At 30.8% G+C, this 18187-nt stretch overlaps 1 protein-coding gene across 3 annotated transcripts in view; it reads left to right on the top strand.

Annotated features, from left to right (window-relative positions):
• Positions 1-18187, top strand: part of LOC107455349 (CD151 antigen) — a 69172-nt gene that overhangs the window by 5359 nt on the left and 45626 nt on the right. Inside the window, exon 1 of one of the 3 annotated variants that reach the window (XM_016072889.5) lies at positions 1380-1556. The exons of 1 other annotated variant lie outside the window; for it this stretch is intronic. The gene's annotated coding sequence lies outside the window, so the exon portion shown is untranslated. Of the gene's footprint in view, positions 1-1379; positions 1557-13658; positions 13705-18187 lie in introns of those variants that run through there. One more of the 3 variants, XM_071182507.2, reaches the window with a different exon arrangement.

Below are 18187 nucleotides of genomic sequence, written 5' to 3'. Positions count from 1 at the left end.
CCAAGACAGATTTTTTTAAATTACTCATAGACTGTTTTTTGCTGTTTTCAATTCTACTTGGAATCGTTTTCTACTCCAAAACCATTCTTAGATTGTAATTTAGTAACTTCCTTCCCTGAGAAATAAATCAATTTTGTATAGTTAAGTTAACTAAAATAAGACATTTCCCCAATAAATATAATTTTTTTCTTACAAAAATGTCACTAAGAGCCTTCTTCTATTTCTAACTTTTCATGCCTTAAAAAGCTATAAGAGACAAATTAGGAAATATTTTCCGAAATATATATTTTCCTTTTGATTGTGCCTACAAATACATTGAAATTTCGATATTTTTAAACACGATATTTTAAGATGTATTCTCCTTATATAACATGAACACCTAAGCTTACAACTAATAGCGAGCAAAAAATAACAATTAACAATGATAATATCTCGATTGTTACTCAAAACGACAAAAAATGTAATGCAATAATAACGCGAGTGTTATTAAAGGCGATAATTTAAGAATACAATATTATTGTGTGTGTTCATAAATTTCATTTGCATTACCGGAACAATAGCAAAACAATTAAAAAGATAGTTGACAATAAAAAAAATAGTTAGTCGCGGTAGCTCAGGGGTTAGAGTGGTCACAAAAGTGACGTAAAATACCATCAGTGGCAGATGAATAATGGGTTAGAATCCCATTGCCGTCGGACTAACCGTGGAAGGTTTTCGTGGTTTCCTTTGACACGTGACATAAATTCGGGTTAGTTCCACCAAAAAGATCCACCAGGAAGCCTGATTGATGCGACCCAAGAGCCTTCTGAGTTGGTTTTAAAATTACAAGGCTACGGAGTTGAATATTCATAGCCGTAATCGAATTAGCTGTTTAACTCTGGTAAATGTAATTTAATAAAATACAATATAAAAATAGTTTTTATTCGTTAAATTAAAGAAAAAAAAAGAAAACATAGAATATGGTTATTTCGTGGCGAGCGATCAAAGTATTAATTTTCCCACCAATAAAATAGATGACCCCACCAGTAAAATAGATGGCACGATTAATCTTTAATCAACAAACAATATACATGTTTATCATCTAAATAATTGAATAAAGCGAAAGAAGAAAACAAAATTTCTTGCCTATTAATCCCAAAATGACTAAATCTACCATTATTTTAATAACTTTTCGATTTAAAACAATTATTACCTTGCGCATAAAATACACATGCGCCCAAATCGCATGGAACTGAGCAATCTAGCAAAACGGGAGCTAAGTTGCGATTGACCGATAAAAATCAACATGTTGCCAAACATTACAACAAAACTTGACGCTCAAAGCAGCTGAAAACAAAGCGGTGAAGTTTCGAGTTGGTTGTCATGGTAACGTCAACAATGTCAAGTTGAATCATCATCGACTGCGCATGTTTTTCTAAAAGCTCCATAGACAGGATTTTTTCGCGGCTTTTCTGAGAAAAAATATAGCGAAACTTCTATCAACAGTTGTGAAAAGTTTCTCCTCATATAGTGTTTTAACTTTTGGATACATAACTTCGAAATATTTCGAGTCATTTGTAAGTAATTAATTACTCTTTTCTTACAAATATTTTGATCTATTGTAAATATTGCAAAACGTTGGTTTTAATATTGTTTTTATGATTTAATGCCTAACTTCGGCCGAGGCACATGCTGGTATTACATACTAAGAAATTTTCTATTTCACTTTACGTTATGCAGAGTAATTTTACTGTATTTAATGTGATAGTAGAGCATTACAAATAGTTGGGTTTCATATTATTTTTAATAATTAATAACGTTTGTGTACGTGTGTGCAATAGTACGTCACACGCTGTGTTGCATAATACGAGATCTGCTATTGAGTTTTGAGATATTTATTGAAAATATTTTATTATATTCTCTATGTTAGTAGAATATAGAAAAACGTGGGTTTTAATATTATTTTTATAATTTAATGCCTAACTTTGGCCGAAGTACATGCCGGTTTTACATATTAAGAAATTTTCAATTGCACTTTGCGTTATATATTAGACTAATTTTACTGTAATTTATAGTGATAGTAGAGCATTACAAGTAGGCGGGTTTCATTATTTTTAATAATTAATAATGTTTGCGTACGTGTGTACAACAGTACGTAATGTATTAGTGCGCACGCTGTGTTGCATAATACGAGATCTGCTATTGCATTTGAGGTATTTATATGAAATAGTTTATTGCATTCTATGTGATAGTAGAGGATTGCAAAACGTGACTTTCTTGCTATTTTTATTAAGTAACACGTATCTATTGTTTGCGTACGTAAGTGCAACAGTACAGTATATATAAGCGCATGGCCGGGTTGCATAATACGAGATCTGGAATTGCAAGAAATATTTTTATTGTATTGTGTGTGATAGCAAAGCGTTGTAAAATGTAGGTGTTGATGTTATTTTTATTTACTCTGCATAGATCTTACAGTTGCTTACGTACTTAGAATAGTGCAATACACATTGTAAAGTAGTTACTTTCGAGAAAAAATTCTTATTATGCAACATCGATTACTGTGGCCGTTTGAAGCACTGGAGTTGAAAAGAACCAGCAATCAAACTAATTTTAATGTTTTAATTCCGTTTTCCTCGTTAATGATTTGACTGGTTTCAACAATAACTTTTCTTCCGATTCGCTCAAAATTTGCATTTTGACATTTAAAATTGCCTTCGTCAAAATGTTTTAAATTCAAAAAATTTTCCACTATTATTAAACATAATAATAAATATTTACTAAAAGCTGCACTTTTCATGGAATATCTTTGGATCAACGAATTCAATAATTGTGAGCAAAAATTTTTCGATTTGCTTGAAAAGTTCTCGAGATATGGCAAAGTAAGCAAAAAGTAAAGTTAATATTAATTGGTCCAAAGTTTGGACTACTCTCCTGATCAAACTATGGAAAACATATTTCCCAGATTGCGACTGTCCTTTGTATTTTGGGGGTCAGTAATCCAAATCCTTCGAAAAACAGGTCCGCTCATTATGAAAAAGTACGTTTTTGTGTCTGATTTTATAACTTAAAATATCTTCTGCTCTAAGTAATTAGAATATTTGAGGATACCCCCTCGAATCATAAGAATGTGTCCTAGAACGTGAACCAAATATTAGATCAAAAAAATATTCAGAATAGTCTTTTTTCTTTTTTTGCACTGTACGTCAATCATTGATTTGTGCTTTCAGCTGTGAAAGTTTCAGAGGCAACTCTTAAATTCTCCTTTCCGAATTCTTTTTAATCTGACGTGGGCTTGTAGTGTGACGTTGGCCTCAGTGGTAGACAGATCATGGGTTAGTCCCCTTGCCTTCAGACCACCCGTGGGTGGTTTTTTTGGTTTTCCTCTCCCTATAACGCAAATGCTGGTAAGCTTTATTAAAAAGTCCTCCACGAAGTCTTTGTCCTAATGCTTGTTCCAAGAGTTCCCTTGTCTTCTGGTTTGGGTTCAAAATTACAAGGAATATTTGTAGTCGCAATCTCAGAATTAGGTCGGTTGTGCAACGTCAGATTTAAAATAAAAATAATAAATCCTTAACTTTGCTCTTTGAGCAATTTTTTTGATTTGAAAGATTAAGATTCATTTACTTGTCGGACAAATTCCTTTACAGGAATTTTTATTTGTGAAATTGAAATGTCTTTTATTTTCACAAACTTTAAAAATGTAAAAGACATTAAGAACTGAAGGACATTCTAAAAGAGGACTTTAAAAGTTGTTTCAAAAATTTTACAGCCCAATACAAAAGTGTGTTACATCAGAAAAAAGCGTAAAAAGTTTGTATTATTCACATATATTCGGGATTTATTAGATTGGTATCTTAAATTAAAAGGACGCTATACAAGGGGAGAAACACTTTCTGTAAGATTTTGGATCACCTCCATCCTCAAATATAACCAAGAAAAAATCATGAAAATCGGAAAAACCAAAATTGTTTCTGAACTTGTTTACCAAAATGACAAAATGCAAACAAATTATGGCAAGTTTACTTTCTCACTGCGTAATCCTGAATTTGCCACTGCGTAATTCGCCATAATTTATTTACGTTGGTATATTTACTCTTGATTTACGTTAACTCATTTTTTTTGTACTGAAAATTTTATTTTACTAATGCAATTGAAAGAAAATTTACCATTAAGGGTTTCTCTCACTGTATAGCATCATCATAAAAGTCGTCGTATTTTGCATTAAACAGCAGCTATTATAACCGTGTCCTGAATTGAGCTGAATCTAGAATAGCCGCATCGTGAATCAAGCCGCATCTATAATAGCCGCATCTTGCATTAAACTGCATCATTAATAGCCGCATCCAGCATCGTAATTGCTTCATCCTGGATAAAACTACATCTATAATAGCCGCATCTTGCATTAAACCACTTCTAAAATAGACGAATCTTGCATCATAATAACAGCTTCTTGGATTAAACAGCATCTATAATAGCCGTCTCTTGCATCATAATAGCCGCATCTATACACATTCAAAATTTTTGTATGAAAAATAGTTTTTGCTTTACTTAAACAAGAAAATTCAACATCTTAAAACAATAAGATTTATCATAGTTGTATTGCGTATGAAGATTAGAAAGACAATTTACTGTGAATGGCCTTGTCGTAAGGTTTCGTTCTGTGAGCTGGAGGTTCTTATGTTTGCCTAGTTTACTTAATACTTGAATCAATGACCATATTTTTTTCTTTTAATTAAGTAATTGTCAGTCAGTCAATAAAAATAAAACTTTCTTTGCATTTATAAAGAAAAACAATTTACAGGCATATAAAAAAGTGGTCTTGCAGTAAAAGTTGAAGTTTTTTTTCCCTTCATATTATAATTTGTTTAATATTATGAGATTCTTTTTCGTATTATAATTATAATATCAATATAATTCTTTTAGCGATAGATTCACTATCTGATCACCCTATCTTTATTAGAAAATACGGTAAGCCATGGTAATCCAACTGTTAGCGAATAGGATTTCAGTCCGTGGGAGGAAGACAGCGTTCGATCCTCGCCTCTGTTGAGACACGCAGAGTATATACGGTATATGTGAAATTGAAAGTCCTTCAGTTGGTCCCGGGGTCACTGCCATGGGTACAGGGATCTGAAGAGAACTGATCTTTCGTTCCCCATCAGATCTATGTCTAAATTGAGAAAGTGTCTTCACAAGTAAGTGGTGCTGCCATCTATCCGTAGGGTTCTGTGCTAAGACTTACTTTCACCCTCGCGGTGCTCTCTTTTCAAACGAAAGGCGCACATTCTTGGCTTAATCCGCAAAAAAACAATGATTGGTGAGCTTGTTTTACCCAAGTGTCATAAGCAAAAACGTCATACGGTGCACGTTTAGTCCGTGTTAGAGAATGTCGCGTGTATTATGTGCGTCTTAACACTTTAAATTTTTAAAAGTTGCAGAACAAACTATTCAGGTGTCTACGGTGAAGTAGAAAGTAACGTAACTGGTGCAACGATTATGTGGTGCAATATGTTTAAAGACATTTATTTCTATTTTATTTAAATTTTTTTAAAGACTTTTATTTCTTTTCTGGCATCAGACTTAGCTTATAGCTCTATCTTAAAAATTGCCTCAATTCGCATGTAAAAAGAAATACCGGCAAATAGAATGTTTATGCTTTGTACTTTTCAGGAATATCGACTTTTATGGAAAAATAAATCCGTAACTCAGATATGAGCCATATTTCTCATTAACTAATATGCAATTTTATTAATTTTACAGACTTTATCATTCGTTTCGTCATTATTGTAAACCTGTTATCATATCTCTTTCTTTATTTTTTTTGTAGCGATAGCCATCGTAATTAAATATGACATTTCAGCTCGGAGAAGAAAAGTAACGATTATAAAATACGTGAATGACCTGATTGTAAATTTAACTCATTTTAGAATTGATTACTTTTTTCGATTTTCAGATCAATTTTGTGTGTATCTGTTTTGTTATGATTAGAATGGCTTGACATTTTATAGCTCAATAGTGAAGATTTCAAATATTATAGAGAATAATTTTAATCCATTTTTAGAACCAGTCACAAAATTTTGTTTTTATGCTCTATTTTTATCAAAGCGACAGTTAAAAGAAAGCCTCCATTAGGAAAGGTAGTATTAGGAAAGGTAGTATATCTATTAGGAAAGGAAGTAAATGTTTAAAAATTTTCAAATGTGTAATCTTTTTCTCTCTCCAAGAAATGCTTCCAATTTATCTAAAAAGACATGTTTTTATGCTTGCAAGAATTAAAAACTTCAAAAAATAATTATCCCAGATTTTCATTTTGTAGAAAAGCTATCGAAAACGTTTAACATGCATCGAAATATTAATTCCTTTAATGTTAAACTAGTGTGGAGACAACATCCTTTATTCCTTTAAAATTAAATTTTTTTAATTTTTTATTATTTATTCAAAATAAAAATACCCAATTTTAATCATCTTTTTTCGCCGCCGTCAGCAATTAAAGAAGTGTTTTTTGAGAGGAAAAAAATGAAATTTTAAGAAATGTTTCGAAATTTTTTAATTTTGAGTTTCTTTTCCTTTTTTTTTTGAAAATTTGTTATTTAAATACATATTTTTCCTCGTGTCTAAAAAGACAAATTAAAGTATTTGAATTGTGTAAGGTTACTCACGGCTGATGTAAAATAATTGAAACAGTGGGGCTAATATGAAACAACTGAGTAAAGTGGTTAATTTGATGCATTTTAAATAACAGAACTAAAGTGAAACATTGTAAGTAATGAGACTAATACGAAACATTCAGAATACTTGTGTTAATATACACATCATACTAATGGAGTTAATATAAAATTTTCAAAACAAAAGGAATGTGAAACATTCAAAATAATGAGGCTAATGTATGTGAAACACTCAAAGTACACACTCAATAATAGGCCTATATAGCCTATATGATAGGCCTATATAATCTATGTAGGCCCATATAATGAATAATGCAATGTCAAAGTAATGATGTTAATACGAAACACTCTGAATAATGGTGCTAATTTATAGCATCAGAATAATAAATTTTATATGAACCACTCAAGAAATGTGAAACATTCAAAATTATGAGATTAATATGAAGTTTTCAGAACAATGGGGCTAATATGAAACATCTGAATAAAAGGGTTAATAGGCAGCACTTCAACTAAAGTGTTGAATAATGTAATGTCAAAGTAATGACAATAAGACACTCATAATAATGGTGCTAAATATCCGAATAATGAGGTTAATATGAATCACGGAAAACAAAATAAATGTGTAACATTCAAAATAATGGGGTTAATGTAAAACAATCAAAATTATGAGACTTATCTGAGCTTCTCAGAATAATGGGACTAATAAGAAATATATGACTGAAGGTAACACTCAGAATAAAAAAGTTGATTGGAGCTATTTGGAGCAAATTCAAAATAATAAGGCTAGTATGAAACACTCTGAACAAAAGAACTAATGTGAGACATCACAATGAAAGTGCTTACTTAAAAAACTCTTTAACTTGTTGGACTAATGTGAAACTTTCTTAATAATGAGGCTAATGTGGAATGCTTATAATAATGGAGCTAATGTGGCTATAATTTAGAGAATCTTAAAGCAAAAGTCGTCAGTAGCAAGAGTTTTAAAACATTCTTTAATAAAAGTTTTCTATAACCATCGACATATTTTTAAAAAAAGACTAGACAAAGTGTTGGAACTCTAGAACGTTCAACGATTGAAAACATTTGCCACTAGAACACTCGATAATATGAAACATCGAGTAAATGTGGTTAATATGAAACACTCAGTACAGAAGGGCTAAATGTGTAACTGTACAAATAATGAAATTAATGTGAAACAGTCTGAGTAATAGTGCTTACGTGGAACACTCTAAATAAGCAGGCTACGCTCTGAGCAAAGGAGCTATATGAAAATCTCAGATCAAAAAGTCAATGTGAAACACTCTGAACGAAAAAGTCAATGTGAAACTTTGAGAACTAAAAGGGTAATGTGAAATACTCAGAACAAAAAAGCTAATGGGAAACATTAAATAAAGGGGCTAATATAAACCACGATTTTAAATTTTCTGTAAAGTTTGCTTTTTAAGATATTTAATGCTTTTATCCTTAAACAGCAAAATAAAAATACAGAGTACATTTTCATTTCATTTTCGCACAAATTCAATTTTAAGAATTAGCAGTAAAAATTTATTTTTTTGTTGCACGTTTAGCTTCAATTGACTTTGCTATATTTTCAGTAACTTGCTTTTGCGTATATGTGGGATGTGAGCCACATATTCGGGGTCACAACAATGTGACCCTTTTCAAAATAATTTAAGGAACTGTAAAATTTGTTCCACGAGGCTTTTAAAAATTAAAATTCGGGGATTTCATCTTTAAATTCCAAGAAATCATTTGACTAATTCCAACTTTTAGATGAATTTCCTTTAATTATAAATACTTTTTGATAGATCGGAATAGATCAGATTTAAACTGTTTACATCTTTCTCCCAGTTTCAAAATTTTCCAGTCTGAGTGCAGAACCACCCTCTAAAATTAAACATTTAATTACTTTCTGACTATTTAAAGCACTTAACTACGTACTTGCGCAGCCCTGCCTCATTAAACTGCAAGTTTCGATCATTTTTAGCAGCAAAAATGTATTCATTCTGTTGCCCTAGGAAATTTATCGTCAATCAAAATTCTAACAAACTAGAATTATCAAATCTTACCAATTCCGTGTCTAGTGATAATACAAAGTACAATCGTGTTTACTGATTGCCATAAACAAAATATATCGTGATATTATCATAGCAGGGAATTTATTGTCAATCGAAATTTCGTCCACTTCCAAATTGTGTGATTGAAGTTTAACTCTGGCTCAATGCTGCATGACAAAACACGTTTTAGTCGTTTCGTAACCACTCATCATCAATCAAAAGTTTAACCTTTTTCCGTTTTTCTAGTGTGCTTAATTAATTACTGATGCTGTGTACTGTATGACAATGCAAAATTTTGCACATTCATTGACCACAACTAGCAGAATTTATGGCCATTACGAATTTATAGTTACTCACAATTTTGACCACATTCTGACAACACTGAAGTGTTCCAATTTTAACTGTAGCTCTGAGCTAACTGGCAATAAAAGTTTCAATGGTTTTCTGTTCTTTACAAACTGAATTTATCACCATATTATCACCAATAGAAATTTATCGTCAATCAAAGTTTCAAATCTTTTCCGATTAGTTAGCCTTCAAAACTGGAGCCCTTTTGCTTCATGAAAATGCAAGTTTCAATCGTTTCTTGACCACGACAAGCAGAATTTTTAACACCATTTTGTCACCAAATAGAATTAATGGAATTAATATTTAATGTAGAATAGAATTGAAATTTTGACCATTTTCAGATAAGTTAGCTTTCAAACTGAACTGGAGCCCTTTTGCTTCATGAAAATGCAACTTTCAATCGTTTCTTGACCACGACAAGCAGAATTTTTAACACCATTTTGTCACCAAATAGAATTAATGGAATTAATATTTAATGTAGAATAGAATTGAAATTTTGACCATTTTCAGATAAGTTAGCTTTCAAACTGAACTGGTGCTCGTTGATTGAGGAAAATCCTAGTTTCAATCGTCTCCTGACCACGACAAGCGGAATTTTTAACACCATTTTGTCAACAAATAGAGTTAATGGAATTAATATTTAATGTAGAATAGAATTGAAATTTTGACCATTTTCAGATAAGTTAGCTTTCAAACTGAACTGGTGCTCGTTGATTGAGGAAAATCCTAGTTTCAATCGTCTCCTGACCACGACAAGCGGAATTTTTAACACCATTTTGTCAACAAATAGAGTTAATGGAATTAATATTTAATGTAGAATAGAATTGAAATTTTGACCATTTTCAGATAAGTTAGCTTTCAAAACTGAACTGGTGCTCGGTGATTGAAGAAAATACTAGTTTCAATCGTCTCCTGACCGCGACAAGCGGAATTTTTAACACCACTTTGTCACCAAATAGATTTAATGAAATTATTATTTAGTATAGAATTGAAATTTTGACGATTTTCAGATAAGTTAGCTTTCAAAACTAAACTGGTGCTCGGTGATTGAAGAAAATACTAGTTTCAATCGTCTCCTGACCAAGGCAAGCGGAATTTTTAACACCATTTTGTCACCGAGTAGAATTGAAGGAATTATTACTTATTATAGAATATAATAGAAATTTTGACAACTTTTCCGACTAGTTTCTCATCTGAACTGAAACTCTGTGCAATGTAAGATAAAATTTCTTTTTAAATGATGTTAGCAAATCTTATTGACATTTTATAGTCAACCGCCATTTTATCCTCCGCTTTCACTTGACTGGCTTTTTTCAACCACTTTTAGATATAAACAGAAAAAAAACAGAACGCAAAACTAAGAAAGAGAAAAATAATTTAAAACAAACTACTTTTTTCAAACTGACTTAAACATGAGAATTTTTTTTCTGTTGAACCTTGAACGAAAAAACGTAGGGTGCATCACTTTCGGTATAAACTTATATTACTATCGGTAAACCTCCCCGCTTCTTTTGAAAGTGATGAGCCGGACGTTTTTTGTTTTGAGTGGTTTATTTTAGAAACGCGATGGCTCAGGGGATAAAGCGTTCGCCTTCGAATCCCAGTCGATACGAATTCCGCATCCGTCCTGCACCGACCACAGTGCTGACGTGAAATATCCTCAGTGGTGGACGGATCATGGGTTAGAGTCCCCTTGCCATCAGGCTAACCGTGAGAGATTCTCGTGGTCTTCCTCTCCATGTAACCCAAATGTGGGTTAGCTCCTTCAAAGAGTCCTCCATGAAGGCAAAATTTCTCCCAATACTAGATCCAGGAGTTCCATTGTCTTTTGGATTGGGTTCAAAATTACAAGGCTACGGAGTTGAACAATAGTAATGGTAAACCCATAAAATTGGGTTGGCTGTTCAACGACGGTTAAAAAAAATTTTTCTTTTATTTTCTGATAAAAATATTTTCTCTTTTTTTTTTAGTCTAATTAAAAAAACTTGTTCTTGTTATAAATCACATGTAATTATTTATATACGATTAATTAATCACAATTGTTAATAGTAATTATTAATTTGCTGTAAGGAATACTGTATTTTTCTCATTGATATGCATTTAAATTTAGTATTTTAAGAAAAGGTTCTCAAATTTAAATTTTAATGAATTATGTGAAGTATAAAATCATTTTTTTTAAAATTCAAAATAAGTTTAATTTATAATTATATAATGTTTGTTTTCTATCAATAACATGTTTCTGGAGAACTAATCAAGTTCGTCTGGTATTGAGTAATCTTGTGTAACTCATTCCATTTTACAAAAAAAATTTTTTTTTTTCTTCTATGGTTAGTTGAGCAACATTTAATTGAGAAAGTTAAGGTTGGTTGATCTTTCGTAACTCTTTGACATGATCTTTTCTTATCCAGGTTTGCATTTTAATGACTTAATCTTGCATAAAATGTAAAAAGGAACAAAAGGTGTAAGCGTAATAAATACACTCTGAAAAGAGTAAACCGTTTTTTTCTTCTTTTTCTGATGTTTCTTAGAAATGACCTTACAATAATTTTTTACAAAAAAGAAATGGAAAAAAAAAAAAGAAAATAATTAGCTGGATTTAGTAATAATAATGAATTGAATTCGTAAGAAGTCTAAATAAAATATTGAATTACGAAGATTTTATCTTAAAACAATATTTACCTCATTAAAAATTAAATAAAATAATTGTCTGTAATGTCTTATATTCGTCGTTGAAAATCAGACCCAAATTTGAGTTCACAATTCGACTACCAATGCTCAACTCCATAGCCTTGTAATTTTGAACCCAATCCAGAAGACAAGAAAGTTCCTGGATCAGTACCCCCAGATGTGTTGATTTGTTATGGGAACTGAGGAAACTTTGTAACCGCGACATATTTAAAGTGCACCAGACACCATTTAATTCATTGGGACTTTTAGACTTGCTGCATTCGAACTCATGACTACTAGTATATCGAGCATATGACTACTAATGTTCAACTCCGTTACCTTGTAATTTTGGACCTAATCCAGAAGACAAGAAAACTCCTGGATCAGGTATTTTATATCCCTCGTTGAACAGCCGACGCAATATTGATGTTCTACTACTAGTGTTCAACTCCGTAGACTTGTAATTTAGAACCAATCCAGAAGACAAGGAAACTCCTGGATCAGTATCCCCAGAGGTATTGATTTGTTATGAGAACATGGAGGACTTAACGACTTGACAGATTTAACGTGCATCAGTCACCACTTACTACACGGGGAATCTTCAGCCGACGGGGATCGAATCCAATAACTCTTGGACATGGGTCCAGTGCCCTACCAACCAGGCAACTACGGCTCTGGATCAAGTATTGGGTGGGAGGACTTTTTGATGGAACTATCCCGCATTTGCGTAACATGGAAAGATAAAGCGACGAAAACCACCCACAAGACAAGAAAAACCCCGCCTGGCTACAAGAAGATTCTAGCCTATGATCCGTCTACCACTGAGGATAGTTTGAGCCAGACTATGGTCGGTGCGAGCCGGGTGCGAAATTCTTATCTAACGGCCAGCCATCTCTGGAATTGGAAACCGGTTCACCTCATTGGAAGGCGAAAGCGCTCTATTCCTTGAACCACCTAAAAAATCTATTACTCTAATGAATGTTGTGATAATTATTAAAATTGTAACTTATTATAAAATTAATGTGACGAATTTGAACATTTTTGAGCCTTTATTCCATTAAACTATTGAAAAAGAAAGATAATTTTCATACAATTTTGGAGTAAAATAAGGTTCATATATCTCCTCAATATATTCACAAAAATCCTTCAAATATTTTATATTACTTAATACCAAAAAGTGCTTTACGTTATTTATTTAAGGTCATGTTTTTGTTATGAAATTACTTACTTGATAACAAAAACTAAACTGAGAAATAGCGTTCATAAAACTTAAATTGGGGTTCACTTATTTTCTTCATATGTTCACAAAAATTATTCAAATAGATTAAGCTAGAAATTTTGTTTCAATATTTAATTAAAATTATGCTATTTAATTTTTGTTATTAAATTCGTTAATAACAAAAACTGAAAAAGTTCACATAAATTTGAAGTTAAAGAACGTACATAGTTTAACTCCGTAGTTTAACGTGAAAAAGTAGAATATATTTATGCAGTTTTGTTTTCTTTCCCTTTAAAAAAAAATAATGTTTTGGAATACATATTTATAAAACCATTTACATTTTTCTGAACATATTCAAGAAAAAAAGTTTCTTTCTTTTATGCAGTTTGCATATTTTAAACGAAATAAATGAAAAAAAACTCAGTTTTCTTTCCGCGTTCTCATTTTTCTGTCTTCAGAATTGAAAACTAAAATGATTTAAGAACCAATTACAAACACGCTATCGCATCTAACTTGCACAATCTGAATAAGTCTATTTGAATAATAAGAAAAAACCGGTGGAATAGCCTCATTTTGTTAAGAAATATAGGAATAGAGAAAAAATTCCTTTTTCACCCCGTATTTACATCTCGAATTTTGCGTGACCCCAATATCGCTAAGGCGTTGGAGCTGCCGCTTCCGAAGGAAAGGTTATTGAACTTCAAGCAATGGTCAGTGAGGGACAGTTACTGCCGGACTCGTAGGCGAGCAGGTGGCGAATCATCAGGTAAGCTGAATACATTTAGGGATTAATCGAATTTCATTGTCAGTGGCAATCGTGATTTTGCCTCGAGGCAAGAAAAAATATTTATTGATTGCCATGTTTATTTTTTTCGCTTTTTTGTGCTGCTATGAATTTCATTAAGGTTATCTACGAAAATTGGAAAAAACATCAAATTTATTTTCGTCTTTATGATTGTTTAACTATTTGATCAATTTTTTTTCCATTGAATATTCTATCACATGCATGAAGTTGTTGCACAAATCGATCTCACCGTTTGCTAAGAGATTTAATAAAAGTAACGTTCAATTATTTTTAAGTGAGAGAATATTAAATTAATTTATTTTCAACTTTATTGATTGTTTAAATCTTTTAGTGATTATCTTATTATGTATAGACAAATCAATGTTGCCGCTTACATTCAAATTCGGTAAAAGAAATATGTTAAAAAATAACAATCATTATTTTGAATAGCTTATAAATTATAACTGATAAATGTTTTCTTATTACAGTTTATTTTGTTGGAAGTCTAAACCGATCTGTGAACAAAATTCCGTCTTAGGTAGTTTTCTGCCATACACAAGCGAACATATTTTTTTGTTATAATAATTTATATTCCATCATATTAAAATAATTTTATCAAAACTTATGAAGAAAGATTCTTAGAAAGATTAATATCTGTTCGTATCACTAAATTAAATGTTTTATTATATCATGATTAAATGACATTGTTAATTACTAAATTGAATGTTATCGAATTTTAAAAAAGTCGCATATTTAAAATTCGATTTCTCAAAAACTTTTCGACCGATTTCCTACAAATTTGGTATTTGGCTCTATTGAATTAGATACTTTAAAGTGAATAAAAAAATGAACATCAAAGTTCATGTTCATCAACAAAGTTCATGTTCAAAGTTCATCAACAGTTCAAAATTTTTTAGACTAAAAAAATGAAAGATAATAAATAATTTCCAAAAGTTTTTTTTTTTTTTTGTATGGAATTATCTTTGGATAAGCGAATTTTATAATTTTGTGCAAAAAATTTTCAATTCGCTTGAAAAGTTCTCGAGATATAGTGAAGTAAGCAGAAAGTAAAATTAACATTAAGAAGCTCAAACTTTGAACCGTTCTCCTGAACAAACTATTGGAGCCATATGTTTCCCAAATTGCTACAATCACCTGTATTTTGAGGTCAGAAATCCGAATCCGTCGGGGGGGGGGGGAATGTTTTTTTTTCTTCCTTTTTTTTCTTTTTAAGAGAGAATATGTTTTTGCGTTTGATTTCGTAACTTAAATAAATATCGTCTGCACTCATTAATTAACATATGTGATGTCGTCACCTCAAACGATTAAGATAGTCCAAAAACGTGGAGATCCGATTCTTAGATCAATAATTATTGAGGGTGTTCCATTGAAGGTTTTTTTTCTCCATTATATACATTGTAAGCAACGTAGAGGGGAACTGACAGAAAACAATCAAGCTAAATGGGACACTTAATCTGATTTATCAATTATACTATATCAGTGGTATAGAAACCTTTTTTTTTGTGGTCCGCGAACTAAAGTATATTAGATTTTTCGTAAAAAATCTATATGGGTTTAAAATACTTTTGTCTTCGTTTCTGTGAAATTTATCATATCAACGGTGCAAAAAAAATTATTTCTCAGGTTTTGCATTCAAGAAAATATTTATTCAAATACAAAAGTAATCGTGAATGTTGCTCTTTTTTATTTAATTTTTTTTGTATTTTGTAAACATAATTTAGCATGTGTGTATCAGAAACTTTCTCGAAAAAATTCTTCGATTTAACTTTTTGAAACCACTAATTTTGGACGAATATATTTACACACACATTTGTTGATTTTAAATTTAAAATGTAAATATCTATTCTCTGGTGGTTGCAGCAGACACACCTCAATTTTGTCATTGAACATTTTGTGCGATACTATGCAAGTTTTAATACCAACCTTTTTAATGTTTTATATTCCTGCAGTTAGATATCTGTTGCACATTAATTGTTTAATACATTTGTGCACATTAAAGTTATTGTTTGCCCGAATTTTTTAATATGCAATTAAATATTTTTAAAAATCTACTTCTTATTTTAATTTGTAATTCAATACTGTTGTTTTGTACAACTTGGTAAAAATCTGACAGTAATATTTAATGTTCCTTCAAGCATAAAAGAGTCCTACATAAAATTTTGATAAAGTTGCGTCCCGCCATTTGATTTGTGTTTTTAATTGTGGCCCCCGGCCTCAGGTAAGTTGGAAATCTCTGTACTTTATGAAATAGGAAATTAAATCATTCTCAATGCTATTAGTTTTCGTTTTTTAATACTGATCTTTGTTATATCGTGATTCGCAACTATCGATATTTTAATCTCCAGACAAACACACTAAATAACCATATCATGTGATAATTACAATTTTTATATATTTTATACTATTCGTAATTACTTTATATTGTTTCCAAGAGGCGCAATATAAAGGAGGAAAATAAATATTTAAAAAATGTCTCTCCTAAATACAAGTAGTGTCTTCATAAAGATATTCGATATATTGACGGAAACGTTAAATAAATATCATTAAACTGATATCGACATAGTTTTTTTACTCTTTGTTTTAGATGTAATATTTTTCGATGACAGAGTCGGAAATGGTGCCTCATCAATCATTATGACTAAAATTGATGAAGTCCTTGATGTGGGTTTCATTTTAAGACTGTTCTTCGAAGCTTCCAATGAATAATATGTAATTTTTATAGCTTTTGTGTGTTTGTATCAGTAATTTACGACTGCTAAGCTAGCTTTTATTCATTTTTAGTCAGCGAGTTTTCTGTGCTAAGTATGAAAATGGAGTAAAAATGTCATTCTAAAGAAAATCTTCAGTTTTGTGAAAATCAATTTTTTTTTGTGATCTAATCTTAAAAACTTATTCTTGCTTTATTTGGGTTCATACAAATAAGCAAAGATTGAGACAAGTTATTCTTTTACTTTTATGATTTTTATCTGAGCTATTTAATCTCGTCATGTTAAATAATTTATCGTCCTACTAAAAATTTTAGGGTATTCGACTGGATGAAAATCAGCATTTTTGACTGAAATTTGGATTTTTTTCTTCTTCTTTCTTATCTCTATTATATTTGACCTTTCATAAGCTCTCCAAAACCCTTTAATTTTTTTTTTCTCCGACGTCTAAGAAATGAAATATAGTTGTTACAAATATATTGTTAGAAGTCGACACTTTTCAAGCACTCAAAACGCAGACATCCATTTTCAAGACTTGTCAGACGTAAATGAGAAGAAACCAAAGATGAAACATAAAGTTGTCAACGAAAAATGGAAAGATAAAAGTATTCATATGTATAAAACATTCATATGAAAGCTGATGTTTTATTGTTGCTGAATTGTATGTTAAAGAATGTTTTATTCATTTGAAAGACGATTATCTTGTTAACGACATTGGCTCCTCATGTTCTCCATAGCTCGTAGTAATGCATTTTACTCTGATTTGCCCTCTCGGCTACAGTGGTTTTACTAATTTTGTTTTTCATCTTTATTTTTCCATATTTCCTTGGCAACTTTAAGATTTATCTTTCAAACCACTTTTCCTTCTTCCCACTTACATCTGACAAGTCTTGAAAATGGGTGCTTGTTTTTTGAGCGCTTGGAACATGTCGACTGAGGGAAATAATTGTCTCCCCTTTGTTATTTCTTTTCCCACTTACCAGAAGTTTTTATATATTTTAAAGCTCTTTTTGCTAAAATAATTAAAGTATTCTTCCATTAGATTCTTCTTTTGAAAACGTTTCACTTCTATATGATTTCCAGGTGATTTTAAATAATCATATATTTTTTAGTGTTTAGAAAGGGGAAAAGGTATTGTTAGAATAGCCTAAGCAAAATTGAAAAATTATATTTCAGGTGGTATGGGGGAGAAAGTGCTTTCTATAATTAATAGTAATTTCTATAATTAATTTAATAGTTTCAAGGCGCCGTGAGTAACCACAATGACGATTTTCGATACCTTTATTGGATACCAATATTACTGTACCAATATTAGATACCAATATTGGCATTAGGTATCTATTTATAATAGATAAATAATAATAGAATAACCATTTTTTGCTGTCTCCCGAGATTAATAATTACCATGATTTGTAATTAATTTAATTTAATAATAATTTAATTAAAATTTTTAAACCGCAAGATAAATAAATTTTTACATATTTTTAAATTATGTTATTTTAAATGACAAAATAGAAAATTTGAGCAAAATCCGTCATATAATTGAGTAAAAAAGTTTTAAGTGTCAAACTCAGTTAATTTTAATTTCAAAAAGTTTAAAAAATACACGTGTTTTATTTTTTTTTCTAAAAAAAAATATAATTTTTCCCCTAATGCCAAAATGTTAGCAATTTTTTAGTACTACTCAAGCAAGTATTGCACTCAAACAAGTATTGTAAAATTGAGATAAGTACAATATT

This window comes from Parasteatoda tepidariorum, chromosome 4 (assembly GCF_982258835.1).
Source record: "Parasteatoda tepidariorum strain Cologne lab strain chromosome 4, Ptep-v5.0, whole genome shotgun sequence".
Lineage (NCBI taxonomy): Eukaryota > Metazoa > Arthropoda > Arachnida > Araneae > Theridiidae > Parasteatoda > Parasteatoda tepidariorum.
The sequence above is the reverse complement of the archived record's forward strand: the minus strand, read 5'-3'. Positions and strand labels throughout refer to the sequence as shown.